Source organism: Saccopteryx bilineata, chromosome 6 (assembly GCF_036850765.1).
Source record: "Saccopteryx bilineata isolate mSacBil1 chromosome 6, mSacBil1_pri_phased_curated, whole genome shotgun sequence".
Taxonomy (NCBI): Eukaryota; Metazoa; Chordata; class Mammalia; order Chiroptera; family Emballonuridae; genus Saccopteryx; species Saccopteryx bilineata.
This window is the reverse complement of record NC_089495.1, coordinates 98792414-98812557: the sequence shown is the minus strand read 5'-3', so window position 1 is coordinate 98812557 and position 20144 is coordinate 98792414. Positions and strand designations below refer to the sequence as shown.

General features: G+C 33.5%; 1 pseudogene; it reads left to right on the top strand.

Annotated features, from left to right (window-relative positions):
- The first annotated feature begins 14631 nt into the window (after positions 1-14631).
- LOC136309344 (elongation factor 1-alpha 1 pseudogene) lies at positions 14632-15436 on the top strand (annotated as a pseudogene).
- The last annotated feature ends 4708 nt before the right edge of the window (positions 15437-20144 follow it).

Here is a 20144-nt window from a genome sequence, read left to right as displayed (position 1 = left end):
TTTCTGACCCTATTAAACCATTTTATTTATATGACTTCCATTGTTCTGATATTCCAATAATTTTTGTTGAGCCAACTTTGACTGCAGTGTTGCTGCTCATGTAAGTCTGCAAAGGGAGATAATGTTTTGTTCTTAAAATTTCAAGTTTATTCAGCCTCTGTGGAAATTTATTCATGGTATCTGACTCTCTCTTCTATACATATGATGTCAATCAGAGAATATGATGACCATGTGGGCATTATATTTTCCTTGGAAATTGGTAAATTATCACTCCAGGTTTATAGATTAGTTTTTGTGAGCCTGGTCAGGATGAAGCCTGTTGCTGACATCTAGATCCATTGTTAGTATGCTGACCGAAAAAAATTCTGTGCATGCAAGACTGAGGGGAAAAGTGGTGGCAGGGTAGGTCACATAATAAAGCAAAGGTTAGACTACAGAAAAAAGAGGTGTAAAAGATCAAATTACACATTAATTACAGGAATATAGCTGTATAATTATTGGGAACAATTCCACAGAATTTCCTCAAACTTCTAAAACATTCACCAAATGTTTTTGCTATTATAAATTAAGGGAACATAAGGAAGCATCGTCTGGTCATGCAAATTAGAGGAACATAATTACATCAGTTAAAAATTAGAAGGCTTAGAAATCATTTCCAGGTGTCTCAGAATTACTGGGAAGGCTAAACAGACTTGATATCTGTGTATTAGTGGAGGTGTATGCACCATGGTACTTGCTAGTGAGATCCATTTTTAAAAGTCTAAATTGATTTTAGAATGCCTCCCACCTTTTGTTTTTTTAGACTTGAAACTAATTTATTAACAAAAATCTACAAATAGCAACAAGAAGACATTATCATTGAGAGATAACATGGGGTTATAGAATATAAGGGAGATATGAGAAGAAAAAAACAAAGGGAGATTAAAAATACAAATAAAAACTATATAGAAATATAGTTGTGCTGGTACTTTGCTCTATACATGTAAAATGCATACCAATAATAATGAGCAGTACTATTTATCTGACTGATAGTTATTGAACGTTTATTTATGACAGGCACTATAGTACCTGTTTTATGTTATATATCTTATTTAATCTCCAGAACCTTATGAGTCAAGTGCTTTTATTAACTCCATTTTAAAGACAAGGAGATGGAGGTTTGAACTGATGTCATTTGCCCAAAGGTACATCACTAATAAATGGAGCTGTCATTTGAACCAAGTCTCTAACTCAAGATCTTAACATTACATTTTATTACCAATAATAATAATAGAGTATATAGATAAATACACCAGTGTTTCTGTTTTATGGGACAATTTATTAAATTCATTTTTATGCAAGAGTCTTAACTTAGAAGACAGACAAATGGGATTTTGAGCAATACTTTGAAAGATGGAAGCAATGTAATTTAGTAAATAAAAGAAAACAGTATTTTCTTTGTTTTGTAAAGTGCAGGCCATTTATCAGTCTTTTCAAGGAAAAGCAAAATTTAGTGAATAAATTGCACCAGATAATTTTGAATGTTGTGTCTGTCCTTGAAAGCTATACACAGAAAGTCACCAAGACAATATAGAGGAAAAAACAAGCAGAAGTTTATGGTGCTTTTTAAAAATTCTTTAGTGCTTCATAGTTTTCAGTGTATTTTAATATATATTTTATAAGTAGAGTGTGCTGAAATATATAGCTTGGACCTATGATTTCTATTAAACTATGAGACACAGATGCTCAGAGCGATTAAATGATTTGCCTAAGACCATACAGCCTGTGAGAGACAGACCGAGGGCTAATGCTCATGTGCCAATTCTCTTGTAAAATTGCTGAATTGCTGAGTCATTACTTTCCATGCATCCACAATTCAGCACAGAAAAAAAGCTTGAACTTAACTGTGAAATCAGAAAAGAAAATAAGCATATCTGACAATATAGAGAATAGGGATAATTGAGATGACTTGGGGAAAAGTGACTGCTTCCTTGGGACTTAGACTCAGATACTGGATTCAGCTTATGATTACTACTACTTTATTTACCTATATTTTCTCAAGGCAAGGAGCTTTTTCTCAGGATCATTTTTACTCACAGCTTATTGGAGGTTATTCATGGGGTAAAATAGGGACATATCTGCGTTCTGCCTTTCTAGGAACACATTTAAAATATAGTGGTCTAGCATTGTATAGTCAGTAAGAGTATTGGCTCGTTGAAACCCAGCTGCATCACAAAGTGTTTCTAGACAACTGTAAAACCTCTCTAAGCCTCATTTTTCTCACAAATAGCACAAGTATACATTAACATGCATTTTCTCTGAGGATTACATTCCATAATGTATGGGAAGTGCTAAGCCCAACAACTAGCATAAAGAAGTACTCAATAAATGGTAACTGTTATTTCTTTTATTAGACTATAACTACTGTCCATAGGAGTAAGTGACTTTTCTAACGTGGTACATAAGAGTTTCACTGAGTTCTAGGAGCTCGAAGATATATCTACAATCTTGCTTACTGAAATATGTTTAGTATGTAGATCAAATATACATACTCATTCAAATCCAAAGGGACCCCAAATTCAACATTATGAAAACTGACCTTCTTTTCTTATCCTCTGAATCTATTTGTCTTTCCCTAGTGAAATGAATGGCACAACCATTTACCTGATTGTCCAAACCAGGTGCCTGGTTATAGCAAATCATCCTTCGTTCTTTTCAGTAGCAGTGTTGATTATCAATAGGCTCTCCCTCCAGAATATTGACAGAATTCAAAATCTCTTCTCTAAGCTCTCATCTTGGTTAAAGCATTCACCATTTCTTGCTGAGACCGTAACGGTGGTTTTCACCTGATCATACTGTGGCTAGTCTTATTTTCCACCTAACTGCTGCCCACACTGCTTCCAAAATAATGCCCTAAAAATAGAAATTTGATAATGTCAATCTCTTCCTTTTAAAATCCTTAAGTAGTTCCTTATAACCAAATGGATAAAAATGAAATTTCTTAGACCATAATACAAATGCTTTTTTTTTCTTTCTTTATTTATTTTTGACAGAGACAGTGAGAGATTTAGAGAAAAGGACAGACAAACAGGAAGGGAGAGAGATGAGAAGCATCAATTCTTTGTTGTAGCACCTTAGTTGTTCATTGATTGCTTTCTCATATGTGCCTTGACCGCAGACCTTCAACAGAATGAGTGACCCCTTGCTCGAGCCAGTGACCTTAGATCCAAGCTGGTGAGCTTCTTTGCTCAATTCAGATGAGCCCGCATTCAAGCTGGTGACCTCGAGGTCTCGAACCTGGGTCCTTCCGCATCTTAGTCCGATGCTTTATCCACTGCACCACTGCCTGATCAGGCAAATTTTCTCTCTCTTGATGGTCTCTCTCTCTCCCCCCCCCCCCACCTCCCCCGCATCAAGCTTGTTTACTAGGTTCCCATCTTTTTGGCAAAATCATCTGGTCCTCCAAGATCAGGATGCTCAAGCATCTATCTTATCTTCCTGGAAACCTTGTCTGGCTGGCTCAGTGTTTCCTCTACTCCCTTCTCTCTCAGTTTCCACATTCTTTTTCTGTAGAATTGACTACAATACATTGTGTCTACATTTCACCTCTGCAAGTTGTAAGTGACCTGAGTGTGAGGTTTTATTTTTATTTGTATTCACAAATTAGTATCTGGCACTTACTAAATATTCTCCAAATGTGTGTTCAATACATTTATTAGTTGTCAGGATTCTTTTATTAGATAGTTTCTGATTCTGTACAAGCTAGATTAATGCAATTATTTTAAGAAAAATTGTTGTCCAGTGACATTTTAATAGCATTATTGAAGTATACTTAATATATAATAATTAATAGAGATAAAAGTATACTATTTGAATAGCTTTGACACAGGCTAACCCATGCAACAGTCACCACAATTAAGATGCTGAATGTATCCATCACCCTCATAAATTTCTTTGTACCCCTATGTAATCCTTCCATTCTACCTCTAAATCTTCAGGCAATCATTGAGCTGATTATTTTCACTCTAAATTGATCTGTCTTTTCTAGAATTCTATATAAATGGAATCATACAATATGTATGCTTTTTGTCTTTTTATCCTCCCATTGAACATATTTATTTTTAGATTCATTCATGTTTGTTATGTGTATAATTAGTATAAATTAGTTCTTTCTTTTTTATTGCTGAGTGTTAAATGCATTCCACAATGTATTTATTCTTCTATTGATGTACATTTGGGTTATTTCCTGTTTTGAATATTTGTGTCTTTATGTGAACACAGACTTTTATTTTGCTTTATCTAATGCACAAGAGTGAAATGAGTGGATCCTATTATATCTGTGTGTTTTATGTTTTAAGAAATTATCAAATAATTTTTCTAGTGATTGTACTATTTACCATTTAACAAAACTGAAACCAGAAAACTTACTTGCAGATCTGCCTGCCTGTCTCCAACAAAAGTCAAACTCAAGACCAGGTGTTGAGGAGAAAAGAGATTTATTTAAGTGCTGGCCACCTGAGAAGATGAAGGGACTTCTGTCCTCAAAAACCTGTGTTGCTCTTTTGGTGCAGGCATGGGTTTTTTAGGAGAGAGGGGGGGTAAACAAAAAATAGAACAAAGGAATCACAAGGAAAGGGTTGAGAGTTCTTTGCTGAGAGGGACTATGTGTAAGCCAGCCCAGTGTGTTTCAGATAACTGATGGAAAGTCAACATTTCTCCCAGAGCTGACATATCTGCTTCTTTGGTTGTTACAGGAACTTAAGCTGGCAAGTAACGTATATACTATGGCTTTTGTTCTTTGTTACAAGTTCCCACACATTCCAACGGTCAGGTTGTCTTCTTGGCCTTGAGTGATAATCAGAACTGCAAGCCTCAGTGTGGTGGGAGTGAGGGGAAGGGGGTGCGGAGCTGTAACTCCCGCTTATGTTTATTCCTCTTGCTTAGATGTGTGTCAGCTGGAGGGGAAGAGGCCTTTCCACTGTATTGAGAGCTTGTCCAGAGGTGAAAGCAAAGGATTGATTATATACTTTTGATTTGTTACAGAATGCATAACTGTGACCACTAAACTGGTGATATTAAATCATGGTTATTAGAGCAACAAACTGGATTTAATGTTTTACAAGAATTCTTGTATAAACTTACTTTTTAAATACATTCTTATTTATATTTAGTTCTATTTTATGGTTAGTCTAGGATTAGTAAATCAGTGATATAATATTAGTTTCTGATTACATAATTATATAAGCAGTGTAGGAAAGTTCTGATTATTCTACATTCTTATTAACTCTTGTCATGGTCAGTTTTGTTTTGGTTTGGTTTGGTTTATCTTATAATGTCTTAACAGAGCTGTAGAAGTTTTGCATTAATTTTTTTTAATTTATGATTTTAATATATTGTGTTTACATAGATTCAAGTGTCCCACCAAATGTTTATCCCCCCATTCCCATGCATTAAGGTTTAATTGGCATTTTCTTAATAACTAATGATGTTGAGCACATTGTCAATATGCTTATATGCCATACATTAGTGAAGTAATTGTTTAAATATTTTGCCCATTTTTTATATTGAGTTGATTTCTTATTAATAATTTTTGAGAACTTTTTATATATTATGGATACAAGTCCTTTACCATATACGTGATTTGTAATTTATCAGACTATAAAGTATCTTTTCATTCCCCTAATATTATCTTTCAAAGGACAGAATTCCTTAATTTTTGATGAACCCAGTTAATCAGTTTTTTTTATGTATTATACTTTTGGTTTTATAGTGGAGAAATACTTGCTTAACCTAGAATTACAAAAAAATTTCTTATGCTTGTTTTCTTCTTAAGATTTTATAGTTTCAGATTTTGCACTTTGGTTGTGACCCATTTTAAGTTAATTTTTGGATATGGTATAAGGTATGGACTGAAGTTGTTTTTCTTTTTTATGCAGATATTTATTTATTTTTTTCATTTTTCTGAAGCTAGAAACAGGGAGAGACAGTCAGACAGACTCCTGCATGTGCCTGACCGGGATCCACTCGGCACGCCCACCATGGGGCGACGCTCTGCCCACCAGGGGGCGATGCTCTGCCCATCCTGGGCGTCGCCATGTTGTGACCAGAGCCACTCTAGCGCCTGAGGCAGAGGCCACAGAGCCATCCCCAGCGCCCGGGCCATCTTTGCTCCAATGGAGCCTCGGCTGCAGGAGGGGAAGAGAGAGACAGAGAGGAAAGCGTGGAGAAGCAAATGGGCGCTTCTCCTGTGTGCCCTGGCCGGAATCGAACCTGGGTCCTCCGCACGCTAGGCCGACGCTCTACCGCTGAGCCAACCGGCCAGGGCTATGCAGATATTTAACTCTTCCAATATAATTTGTTGAAAATATCATTTCTTTGCTCAAATACTTTCTTATCTTTGTTGAAAACCAATAATACTTTTTCAATGTTCAAATAATTTTGCATTTCTACAATAAATTTTACTTGCTTATATTATACTTTTGTATTTTGAAATTCAATTTGCTAAGATATTTGTTAACCTTTTTTTGTATCTGCGTTCATGAGGGGAATTATCTTGGAGTTAACCTCTTGGTAAAATTTTAAACTACAAAAGTACTATCATTTTTTGAGATAATTTTTTATTTTTCAGTTACAGTTGACATGCAATATTATTATATTAGGAGTATAACATACTGTACAACATAGCGATTAACCATTTATATATCTTATAAAGTTATCACACCAATAAATTTAGTACCTATCTGGTGCCATACATAGTATTTACAATATTATTGACTCTACGCCCTATAATGTACTTTATATCCCCCTGACTCGTTTGTAACTAGCAATTTGTACTTCTTAATCACTTCCTCTTTTTCACACATTCCTACAGCCTTTTCCCACCTGACAACTGTCAAAATGTACTTTGTATCTGAGTTTGTTTCTCTTTTGTTTGTTCATTTATTTTGTGTTTACATTCCACATATCAGTGACATCACAGGGCATTTGTCTTTCTCTGAGCCATTTCACTCAGCATAATACCCTCTAGGTCCATCCATTGTTGTTGCAGATTACAAAATTTCATTTTTTTTATAACTGAGTCATATTCCATTGTATATATGCACCACTATTTTTTATTCACTGATGCCCATACAAGTTGATTCAATATCTTGGCTATTGTAAATATGCAATGAACATATTGATCTGTAATATGACTTTTCAAAATAGTGTTTTGGGTTTCCAAAAGTAAAATTGCTGTGTCCTTTTTTTGTTTTGGACTTGTATACCTATTTTCTTCACTCAGTTAAGAAAGTTTTCTGTCATTATTTTTTCAAATAAGTGTTCAATTACTTGTTCTTTCTCTTCTCCTCCTGGTTCCCCTATGATGTAAATGTTGGTAAGCTTGATGTTGTCCAGATGCTTCTTAAACTATACTTTTTAAAAATTATTATTATTATTATTATTTGCTGTTCTTATTGGGTGTTTCTGCTACCTTATCTTCCAAATCACTAATTCAGCCCTCTGCTTTATTTAATCTACTATTGATTCCCTCTAGTGTATTCTTCATTACAGTTACTGAGTTATTGTACCTTTTCATTTTCACTGCTTCTTGATTTATGTTTTCTATTTTCATTTTTATGTCTCCTATCACCTTGCTGAAACTCTCACTGAGATCATTGAACATCCTTATAACCAGTGTTTTGAACTCTGTATTTGGTAGATTGCTTATCTCCATTTTGTATAGTTTGTTTTCTGGAGTTTTGTTCTATTCTTTTTTTTTTTTTTTGGAACATGTTTTTATGATTCCTCATTGGTTTCTTCCCGGCATTTCTTTTGTGTGTGTATGTGAGTGTGTTAGATATAACTGCTAAATCTCCTGGTCTTGGTAGAGTGGCCTTATTTAGTAGAAGTCTTATAAATCCCAGTGGCACAGTGTCCTTGGTCACCAGGTGCTCCATTTGTGGGTTTTTTTTTGTGTGTGGGTTGTGTGTACTCTCTAATTATTGTTGAAACTTGATTGCTGTTTAGAGTGATTGATTCTCAGGCTGATTGATTGTGAGAACTGGTCATGACTACAGCGGAGCAGCTGCTGTGCAGGAGCTGACCCAATGGAGCAGAATTTGTTTTGGTGGGGCTCTGGCATCTGCTGAGTCTGCCTTTGAGTGTCTTCTTTATAGGATGATTAGGCAATTCTGTGCTGTGGTCTGAAGCTGGTCACTGGGTGTGTTGTTTTGGAGGCCTCTTGGGAAATGCTGGCCAGGGCCAGCGGCTGCCTGTGGTCCTGCTTTGAACCACCTAGTGTGAGCTACAAAGTGATCTGCAAATGTTACCACTTGTTCTGAGTTTGGATGTGCCTGGGAGAAGCTAAACTAATGTAAATATTGAGTTTTTTTATGTTAAGCTCTATTTTATGGTGAAAACAATAAAAATTATTATCATCCACTAACCTATTCATGGCTTTAGAGAAGCAATTTAGAAATTCAAATGTTATTTAGAGTGCATTATGAAATAAATATCATATCTAAGGGAAGCATATGGCCTAGTTATTATATATTCTTTTTGTCTTAGGGCTCAAAATCCTGGAATTGGTTCCAAGATATTGATATATCTGAAATGTTAGACAGATAAGACAGTACAAATATAAATAAAGGGTATAAATAGAGAATACTACTTGGCTGTAAAAGAGAAGAAAATTGTACTCTTTGTGACAAGCATGGATGGACCTGGAGAACATTATGCTAAATGAAATAAACCAGTCAGAGAAAGACAAGTACCATATGATTTCACTCATATGTGGAACTAATAAACAAACAGAGAACATACTGGCAGCTGCCAGAGGGGTGGAGTGAAAAAGGTAAGGTGATTAAGTATAATAATAATAATAACAATAATACTACACAGAAACAGCAGTATAATGGTTACCAGAGGAAAAGGGGCTAAGAGAAGGTAGACAAAGGGATAAGTGGTATAGATGGTGATCAAAGGAGACTTTACTTGGAGTGGTGAGCACACAATACAATATACAGATGATGTGTTATAGAATTGTACACCTGAAACTTATATAATTTTATTAACCAATATCAGCCTAATAAATTCAGTTAAACAAATATATAAATGTATATATATTTTTGACAAGTGAAAAAAAGAGTACAAATAATGATAATAATTTTCAAAATAGGCAGTAATAGTAATCTAAGCCAAAATACAAATATTGGCTTCAGAATGTGGACAGAATCTTGGTGAAACTCTTTTCCCCATGGGCCAAGTTATACAGCAGAAATTAAGCTTCACTTTCAGGTTCATTGCTATTCATGTCGGATCTCCCATCCTACCCTTTCCCTTTATCCATATTTATTGAATGTTATGTGTAGACATTCAGTGATAAATGAAATGCATTTCTGTTTATTATTCCCAGGTGATGATACATATCCTTTCATCAAAATGCTTTCTGGATGATCCTATCTTGTATTCCTCTTTCTTTTCACAAATAACAACACCCCTTCTTCAAAGATGAAGGCTTTCCTCATATCAAGACCTTGATTCCTCTGGCTAACCAAGGATTACAGGCTTAAATAGAGAACAGAAGTGATTGCACATAGAGTTCAGTCTTTAGCAGTTCTTGGATTCAAAATAGCTGTTACAATGGTTCACTGTTTTTAGAATAAACAGATAGTTTATGTCAAACCACTGGCAGAGAGAAAAATAATTATTTCACACATAGCCACACAGTCATTAATTTCTTTACCTGACTCTAGTCTTTATTCATGAACATTTCTCTATAGATTTTTTAAAATCTTACTAAAACTCTCTTTTTAAAGTAAAATTTGAATCCTGGAAGATGCAATCTTCTGAAGTATCAAAATAGAATTATATCCAAATTTTATAACTCTTAGAGAAGCTATGTTATAAAAATTTAGATAAGGCTAGGTAACCTTTATGTTATTTTGCCTTGTTTTCATATGAATCCATTCATACATGTTTGTTGAATCACAAAACCAAATCCCCCAAGTTTCATTGTGTCCTGGTCTGTTGGGCTGGCGCTTTTCACAGAGTCAGTATGTTTTAATAATCTCCTGATAATAAAAGTTCTAAGGCTGCTGGAGTATGCCAGCTGCCTTCTCTATGTGTAGCCTATGCCTTACTGTGGCAAAATGGTATGTATGCTTGGATTTCTCCAGTTATTCTATGCAATATATGTGTATGTGGTGCTTGCTCTACCTTGGTCCAGATTATTTTCAAGTTCAAATGCAGGAAGCAAATTCTCTATCCTGCCTACTTCAGCCCATCCTCATTTGTTCCCAAGTCTTGTTATTTCAGGAAAAGGGATCAAGATAATGCTTTTTTTAAAACTCAAACTCTTATTTGAACTGAGCTCTATCTTTTTTTTTCTCAGCATTTCCTCAATTTTTGCTTTATTTTTAATTTTAACAAATAACTGAATAAATAAATTGGGAGGAATGTGCTTAATAGTTTACCTTTTTAAGTGTTTCTCCATCTTGTTTAAAAGAAAAAGCATTTGAGAAATATTGCACACCTCACAGAATCTCATAAATCCTGACATGTAGCACTTAAATTAGCCACATATATAACTTTGTTCTAAGTTTAAAAATAGATTAGATTTTAATTCAGAAAATATAGATTTTAATATAGTAAAGAACGTCATGTGTTAAAAATTGTGGCATAAAAATATAATGGAAAAATTTTATTCATAGGAGTTTTTTTTTCTTCTGCAAAAGAGCATACGATAACCAATGTGATAGACTGACTCCGTTTTTGATATTTCACAGATGAGGGTTTAAAGCCTTACTATTTTTGGCATTGTTCCACATTTTGGAAAGCTAAGAAGAAAGCCTGATCCTCCCTCATTTAGAACCTGGTGGGAAGTTCAGTAATACGCGTGGGAACCCTCGCCCAGCCCCACCCACTAACCACACAAAAGCTGAGCCAGTCTCCTTTCCCTGCTCTCTCAGGACATTTTTTGGACTTGCTTGGGAAGCCTGCCCTGCTCTTCCCATAAAGCTTCAAACAACTGAATTTTTAACAGTAATGCACTTTCTCCTCTTTATTAACATCACATTTCACATAGCATAAGTGGACATTTTTTAGCAACCAATTAGGTTAAGAAGAATAAAGTTCTGAGAAAGAGGAAAGAAAAAACAGCTAAAGTAATTGAAAAGTTCTATTTCAAATTTTATCTGAATATATAGTTGACTTTTTAGTTAACATACTGTGGTTAAGTAAGTGGTGATTTGATATTTTTGACATGAGAAACTACATTCAAAATTAAAATTTCTTAATTTTGTAATAGATGTCATTACTAAAATTTGTTATATATCTATGTGGTAGATAATATACTGCATACTTAGGTTATTTAATATTCACAACTCTGTGAGATATAGAGTTAATAATCCCTATTTCAAAGGTAAATATAAAGCTTAAGAATTTCAAATAACTGCCCAACACTGCATTGCTTCTGTGTAATGAAGGTTGGACTTAAAACCTGAACAATCTAATTCCAGAGCTCAAATTATTAAACTTGACAACAGATGTACAGATAGTACTATTGATAATGTGAGAGCTACTTTTCTAAGAAATCTTGTTTCTTTATTCAGTGAGAAAATAAAGTATATTGGTGATGAAGTTCAAGACTCAAACTTGTAATAAAGACATTTTACCTTGGAAAAAATATTAACAATAGACTTTTAATTTTAATAGTCTGAAAAAAAAGTTGTAAAATCAAAATATCACTAAACAAGTCCAATATTTACATCTAACTTTATTGGAAGGGTAATAACTGCTTTTTTCTTATTGTCAAAATTATAATGATTTAAAATCCATTATTACCTGTTGTTATAATAAAATATAAATTCAAAGTAACTACTTCAGAGATAGTTCCTCATCTCAACATTTATTATTGATCTCAAGTTTTATATTGAAGTATAAAGAAAAGTGACTTGCATTATCCAAACAATGCTAGGAAATTTATCACATTAATTTATGTTATGAAATCTAGTTCTATACAAGAAGTGCCTTGTTAAGTAATGATTTTTTCATAGAAGAGTTGCTATTAAAACACTTAATTTTCAATTTTTACAAGAATATGTTTACTACTACTAAAAAAAAGATACTTTGGTAATCAGATTCCACTTAGTAAGAATATAACTTTAAGAAAAAGCAATGATTGTGTGTGTGTGTGTGTGTGTGTGTGTGTGTGTGTGTTGAGTGGAGTAATTATAAAATATGCACATATCCCACCAAATTCAATTTAGTGGAATTTTGTTTTGTATACAAAAGGTTAGAAGATTGTTATGAATGCGAAATGTTAGATTTATTTTTTCCTTCAACAGCATTACAATTTGGGTCAATGAAACTACAGTATTAGACAAAAGATATAAGAACTAATTTCATAAGTTCAGAAAGGAATTAAGTAAGGGTCGAGAAATAAGTCTATAAAATGATGAAAAGGTCACCCTGAGGCAGTCTAGAAAAATTAGAGAATGCTAGATGAAATAAAAGCTGCATCGTTAAAATGAATGAAAGGAAAATAGTTTTGTGTTTTTTTTTTTACACAGAAGATTCTGTAATTAACCTATGGGGCTCTATGTGATTATAAATTATGGCAGAAAATTACTAAGAATGACTCAAAATGAGACATGTAGAAAACAGTATCTGAGTAGTTCCTGAATTAAAAGAAGATCGTATATAATAAGCTGACCAGCTGAGGTCAGGAATAAGATTTCTTGTCTTTTTTTGAGTGTTACAATATTATACAATTAGTGCCATAACTTTTTCAAAGATCAGCTTGTTATGGAGATGAAACACTGTATAGAGAGCCATTTGTCAATTTTTAATATGTATATAAAAGAAACCATTATTTTAAAAAAATATTACCAATAGAAAAGTATTTCATCCCTCAGGATAATGCAGAAAATACACTCTTAGTTTTAGGAATATATTTCCTTTTTAATGAGCAGCAAAGTTAAGAATCTTAAAAATGTAAAAGATGTCAGTCAAACTTAAGAGAAGAAAGCTTCAAAGGTGAAAATATTCCTTCTTTAATATTATTAGTCTTTCTAGATTTTGTGGTTATGGTCTCGCTAAAACTGTAGAAGCTGTACTGTAATTAAAATCCTACATTTTAAGAAAGGATTTTTTTTTGTTCTAAAAGAAGCTTCTTATTTTTTGTCAAAAATTGTTTGGTTATTTAAAAAATGAAAAATTATAGCTCTGGGTTCCTGTGTTTGTCTGCTGATTCCAGTGTTTCAATTTAATTCATTCAATGTGTGTGGGTGTATGTGTGTATGTGTGTGTGTGTAATCTCCTATGTATCAAATTTTTTGCTGAGTTCTGGGGTACAACAGTGAACAAAATGGACTTTATCCTAGTCTTCAGTACACACATACACAGGGAAAGAAACAAAAACTTAGTGCCAAATATTATGGCAGAAAGAATAGAATTATGATTGAGATCCCTTTCTCAGACTTAAGGGTTTCTTGGAGGTTTCTAAATGGTGAAATCTAACCAGATGGCAGTGCTGGGGACACTTACTGAATAGAGCTTCAGAGGCAGGAGAAAACCCAGTATGCTTTAGACATGGGAAGAATTTAATGTTTGCAGTGTACAGGAAAAGCTGGCGAGGAAGTGGTAGCAGGACTAGCTGGAACCTAGCAAGGGTTTTAGACTTTATCCTAATGGCTGATTTAGAGCTGGAGAAATTTGACAGTTTACCATCACAACTGGACAATTCAAGATAATAATATTAGAAATTATTGTATTGAAAGGAGCAAACTAGTCAAGGTACAGAAAATCTGAAGCACAATAATTGGCCAAGTTTATGTGGCATGTAATTAGTTAGTAAATTTGACCACTTAGAAAAATGGATAATATCTTAGAAATGTATTACCAGTCAAAACTGGATCAAGTAGGAACAAAACTTCTGAATAAATTTGTGTCCATCAAAACCATTGAATCACGCTTTGTTATGTATATATAATTTCCCTACTCTGATCCCATCCTCTCATCTCTTTTCCCTCCGTCCTCTTTCCCTCTGGTCCCTTTGATCCCACCTCTGCCTCTGTCCCGTTCCTCAGTTCACATTGTTCATTGAATTCCTCAAATGAGTGAGGTCATATGATATTTTTCTTTCTCTGCTTGGCTTATTTCACTTAACATAATAGTTTCTAGGTCCATCTATGTTGTCGCAAAAGTTAAGATTTTCTTCTTTTTCATGGCTCCATAGTATTCCATTGTGTATATAGGTACCACAGCTTTTTAATCCATTTGTCCACTGATGGACACTTGGGCTGTTGCCAGATCTTGGCTCTTTTAAACAATGCTGCCATAAACATGGAATACATTTCTTCTTTTGAATCAGTGATTTGGTAGGATAAGCAAATCCTGGAGGGAAGAGGGGAGGGCATCGGGGGGGGAGGGGGCAAGGGGAATATTGAGGGGAACTTAGGGGTGGGGGGATCTATTCAGTAGGACACTTGAATCTATATAAACAAAATAAATTAAAATAAATAAATTAATAAAAAAATAACCCATTGAATCAATAGTAAAAAATTCCCACAGTGAAAATTATGTTCATATGGGCTGGTGGGCTACCCAGAATATTGAAAACATTGAAAAACAACCCAATGGGGTGAAATATACTTATATGTGATATAACTAATTGTTGGTGTTAACAAAATGGACTCAACTGAGACACCCTACAGCCAGAAGAGATATGAGGAAATTGTTAAGGCAGTCAGCACCTACAGACAACAACCCTGACATAGTAGCATTTGTACTAATTTCTGGTTGGAATGGTGACAACATGCTGGATTCAAGTGCTAACATGTGTCAGTTTAAGGGATGGAAAGACATCCACAAAATGGCAATGCCAGTGGAACCACACTGCTTGAAGCTCTGGATTGCATCCTGTCACCAACTCATTCAACTGACAAGCCTCTGTGCTTGCCCCTCCAGGATGTCTACAAAATTGGTGGTATTGATACTGTCCCTGTGGGCCAAGTGGAGATTGGTGTTCTCAAACCTGGCATGGTGGTCACCTTTGCTCCAGTCAATGTCACAACTGAAATAAAGCCTTTTGACATGCACCATGAAGCTTTGAGTGAAGTTTTCCTGGAGGCAATGTGGGCTTCATGTCAAGAATATATGTCAAAGATGTTCATCATGACAGTGTCACTGGTGATAACAAAAATGACCTACCAATGAAAACAGCTGGCTTCACAGCTCAGGTGATTATCCTGAACCATCCAGGATGGGCCTGTGCTGGACTGTCACACAGCTCTCATTCTTGCAAATTTGCTTAGCCACAGAAGAAGATTGATCATTGTTCTGGGTAAAGGCTGGAAGATGACCCTAAGTCACTGAAATCTGGTGATGCTGCCATTGTAGATATGGTTCCTAGAAACCGTATTTATGTTGAGAGCTTCTCTATCCTCCTCTTGTCCCTTTTGCTGTTGTGATATGAGACAGTTGTGGGTGTCATCAAAGAAGTGGACTAGAAGGCAGCTGGAGCTGGCAAAGTCACCAAGTCTTTCCATAAAGCTCAGGAGGTTAAACGAGTATTATCCCTAATACCTTGCAACTCTAGTTTCAATTAGTGGTGGAATATTGGTCTCAGAACTGTTTGTGTCAATTGGCCATTGATGTTCAATAGTAAAAGACTGCTTAAGGATTATAATTGTAAAACCTTCAGAAGAAAGAGATTGTTTTGTTTTGTGGACCATTTGTGTGTGTGTGTGTGTGTGTGTGTGTGGCAATTATTAGTTATTCTTAAATTCAGTATTTTTTAATGGCAACAAATTGACAAAAAATCTGACACAGAATTTTGAAACCTATTAAAAAAAGTTTAATGAGAAAAAAATAGTCAAAAGGTGCAAGCACCCCAGGTGTTCATTGACATGAATAGATAAACAAAGTCTGGTATATATCATGGATTATTCAATATTAAAAAGGAAGTTCTGAGACATACTTCAACACAGATGAACACTGAGGACATTATGCTAAGTGAAATAAGCCATACACACAAGGACAAATACTGTATGACTTCATTTATATGAAGTAGAATAGGCAAATTCATAAGAAGTAAGTAGGAAGGTGACTGCCAGGGGCTGGAAAAAAGAGAAAATGAGAAGTTGTTTGATGGGCGTGGAGTTTCAGTTTTGCAGGATGAAAAGACTTCTAGAGATTGGTTGTACAACAATGTAAATATACTTAACACTTCTAAACTGTAAACTTAAAAATAGTTAAGATACTAAATTTTATGTGTATTTTTAAAATTTTATAATTAAAAATAAATTTGTACAAATGGATGATTATGATGGTTGCACAACAATGTTCATGTAAATACCACTAAACTGCACAATTAAACATTGTTAAAATGGTGAAAAATGTTAAAGTAGATAAAGAGAGATTTTGTTCTAATGCCTTCTTTTTTCAGAATAGTAAAAATGTTGCCAAAACTGAAGAGTACATAATAAAAAATAGTTACAAACTAATTTTTTAAAAACAAATAATCAAAATATTAGTTAATAAAATCCATTAACATACTAAAACAATTCATGGCCAAGGTGGATCAACAAAATGATTGCTAAGATGTTTTAATATTAAAAATGAGAAAATGTATATTGATAAATATATTATATTAACATATTCATATTTATAAAAGAGCTACCCACATGATTATCTCCATGCATAGAAGACACATATTTTAAAGTGATCAAGATAACTTACAATAAATACTTAAAGCAGACTAATGATAGAAAAAAAATTCTTCACACTTCAGAGAACAGTATAACATAAGTAAGCATATACTATATTCTATATATAGTATACATATGCAATATATACTATATATTATATTACTATATGATATATAGGGTAAATGTGGACCTGGAGCTGAGCTGCTTTGGCTCAAATAGCATTTCTGCCATTTGTTCACTGTGTGACCTTAAGCCAATCAAAGAACTCTCTTTGCCACACTGCCTTATTGATATAAAAGAGGTAATAGTACAAACTACTTCATTAGGTCATTTTGATGATATTAAAGTCAGGCATAAAGCAAGAAAGTCTGCTATCCTTTGCAATTCAACATTTTATTGGAATGTTTTAGTTTATATTAAAATACAAATATATTGGAAAGAAATACAATTCTTGTTACTTGTAGATGATATGATGCCTACATGGAAAAATCCAAGGGAATCTACAAAAAATCCAAATTGAGCAGATTTGCTGAATACAAAATTTCTATTTTTTAAAATATTTTTAAATTATTTTTTAATTTATTCATTTTAGAGAAGAGAGACAGAGAGAGATAGAGAGAGAGAAGGGAGGGAGGAGCAGGAAGCATCAACTCCCATATGTGCCTTGATCGGGCAAGCACAGTTTTGAACTGGCGACCTCAGCATTCCACTGCGCCACCACAGGTCAGGCACAAAATTTCTATTTTAAAGTAGTGGTGACCCTATACACAAACAACAGCTAGAAAAATGTAGTCTTAAAGCTATCAATTATAGAGGAAAAAATCTAACAAAAATATGCAAAATTGTATGGAGAAAATTTTAAAACTTACTCAATGGCATAAAATTAGGCTCCCCACCCTTTTAATTTTAATTGAATTTATTGGTGTGACACTGGTTAACAAAAATTACACAGCTTTCAGGTGCACAATTGCTCAGCACACGTTCTGTACACTGCATTGTGCTCACTACCCCTAGTCAAATCTTCAAGACTTTCTTACAATGTGAGGTATGCCATGTCCATATACAATTTACCTTGAAGCTTGACTTAACTGAACATATAAATTTCTAGACAATTTTGAAGAATATGAGTAAGATTATACTGGTGCTCTATAGTTATAAAGACAGAAATTAAAACAGTTATATATTGGTCTAGGAAGATATGAATAAGCCAACAAAACAATAAAAAGCCTATAAGTGGGAACTTACTGTGTGACACAGGTGGCAATACTTAGTGTGAAAAAAAGAACACACTTGTATCTGGACAATTCTTAAACCATTGGGAAAAAGCGACAAACTTGTATTTTCACATTTTACCAGATTCCAAAAATAACATGTGGGAGATCATTTATATGACAAAAGCTATCACAATGTGAAGATACTACAGATGGGGAGAAAACATTGACATTTCATATAAAATAATAAGAGACTGGTGCAGAGAATACATGAAAGATTTCCACGAATCATTAAAAAAAATGACCCAATGGATAAATGGACAATGAATATGGAAATATAATTCACAGGGAAGGAAGCTTAAAGGCCAATAAACACTAAAATGTCTAGCCATGCTAATTGTCAGCATAGAGCAAAAGATTAATATTTCATACTCTCAAAATTTAAAAAAGTTTTAAAAATATGTATTATAATAGCACATTTGACAGTGATATAAGGAAACAGGAACTTGAGAGAGCTTTAGTAAAGAAATGTGGTGATAGCAAGTTTAATATTTTTATATCTTAAATTTTAAAAATTTCACTCCTATCTTTCTCCATAGAGAAACTCTTCCAAGTATGTAAAATAATGGTATTGCAAAAATAATTATCTAACAGCAAAAATGTAAAAACATTCTCTTGATCCTTCAAAAGGGAATTAATTGACTATTCAAAATCTGGTTAAATATACAGTGGGATACTATACATAGCATGTAGAAGAATGAACTAGTTCTAAGTTGCCATGGTAAAAACATATCATATACATAATGTACTACCATTAAAGTAAAATTTTAAAGTATAATATTTTTGTTGTTTATAGATAAATATACATTTAGTAAAATTATCAAAATACATTAAAATCTTAAATACTACAATAAATGATTATGTGTGAGGAGATCATGAGAGGCAAAAAATGACGGAATGGGTCTTAAACTATAAAGTTTATATATTTCTTAAAGTAGTGATCTGAAGGAATATTACAAAATATTAACATTTATAATTAGATAATTAGAACCTGTTTTGATGTTGGTAATCTTTCATATTGTTTTAAAAATTATAAATTTACATAGAATTTAAGCTAGAAAAAGGAGTTACAATTTCAGCAGTTTCTAAAGTGTAGAAAGCAAGTCATAGTTTTTTTTGTTGTTGTTGTTTGTTTTTTCATAAATCCCCTCTTTATGCATAAGGTCTTGGTTATTTCAATGAGTTGGAGAAAGTGATTAGGTAATTTATAATCATCTATAAATTAAATCATCAGTGATATATTTTCTACAATGCTCAGTGCAAGTGCTTGCACAAATTAGTATTCTATAAATATTTTGAATAATAATTTTTGTAATTCTAGATTCATAGATTAGTTATTTTAAATTGTTATTTCATATTTTTTGGCAGTATAGAGTTTGACTGATGATAACTTCTTCCCAAATAAAATGATAGAATGTCTGAATCAGATACCTTTCAAATAATGAATGAGAGTTGAATGAACTGGCTGTATGAATGGAGAAACTCAAGTGCCATGCTGGTAGCTCAGAACACAGACCATTTAATGTTGCAAAGGACTCGAACTTCTTGAGGTGATGGTTATTTAGGGAATATTTGATGTGTTTCCCAGGCCAAACTTTGATATATAAACATGGTTAGTCAAAGTCAAGTTATTACTTTACCATATCTTCTGTAAATTCTCCATATTTTGAATATTTTTCTTCAAAAGAATCAATATCAATTTCAACATTATAACTACTAGAGAGAACTAAAGAAATCACAGCTCAATTATTCTTTTCACCTGCCGTTTCAGTACATTTTCTGGAATGACAACTCAAAGTTAATATTTCTCCTCTTTTAAATGCTCATGAGCTGTGTGTAAGAATTTTTTTCCATAATGGAATTTTCAATGATGTAAAGAATTGAGACTGTTTTCAAAATAACTAGATTTCAACAAGGCAAAAAAAAAGTGGACAATTCATACAATTTGGGAATAACAGCCTATTTGTGAATTTACCCAGAAAACATATCTGTGGATCAAAGATTTACTAAAGAATGGCTGACATGTAGTTTTCTTCAAAACATATTTTTCTCTCTATTGGGAGAGGATTTTGTAAAATAGCACAAAAAATAATTTGGTTACTACAAATATTAAAGACTATCCTGCCAATAAAAATCAATCATGAGAGAACACAGTATTTATAAAAACTTGATAACAAAGATGCAACGACAGCAAGTGCCCTGT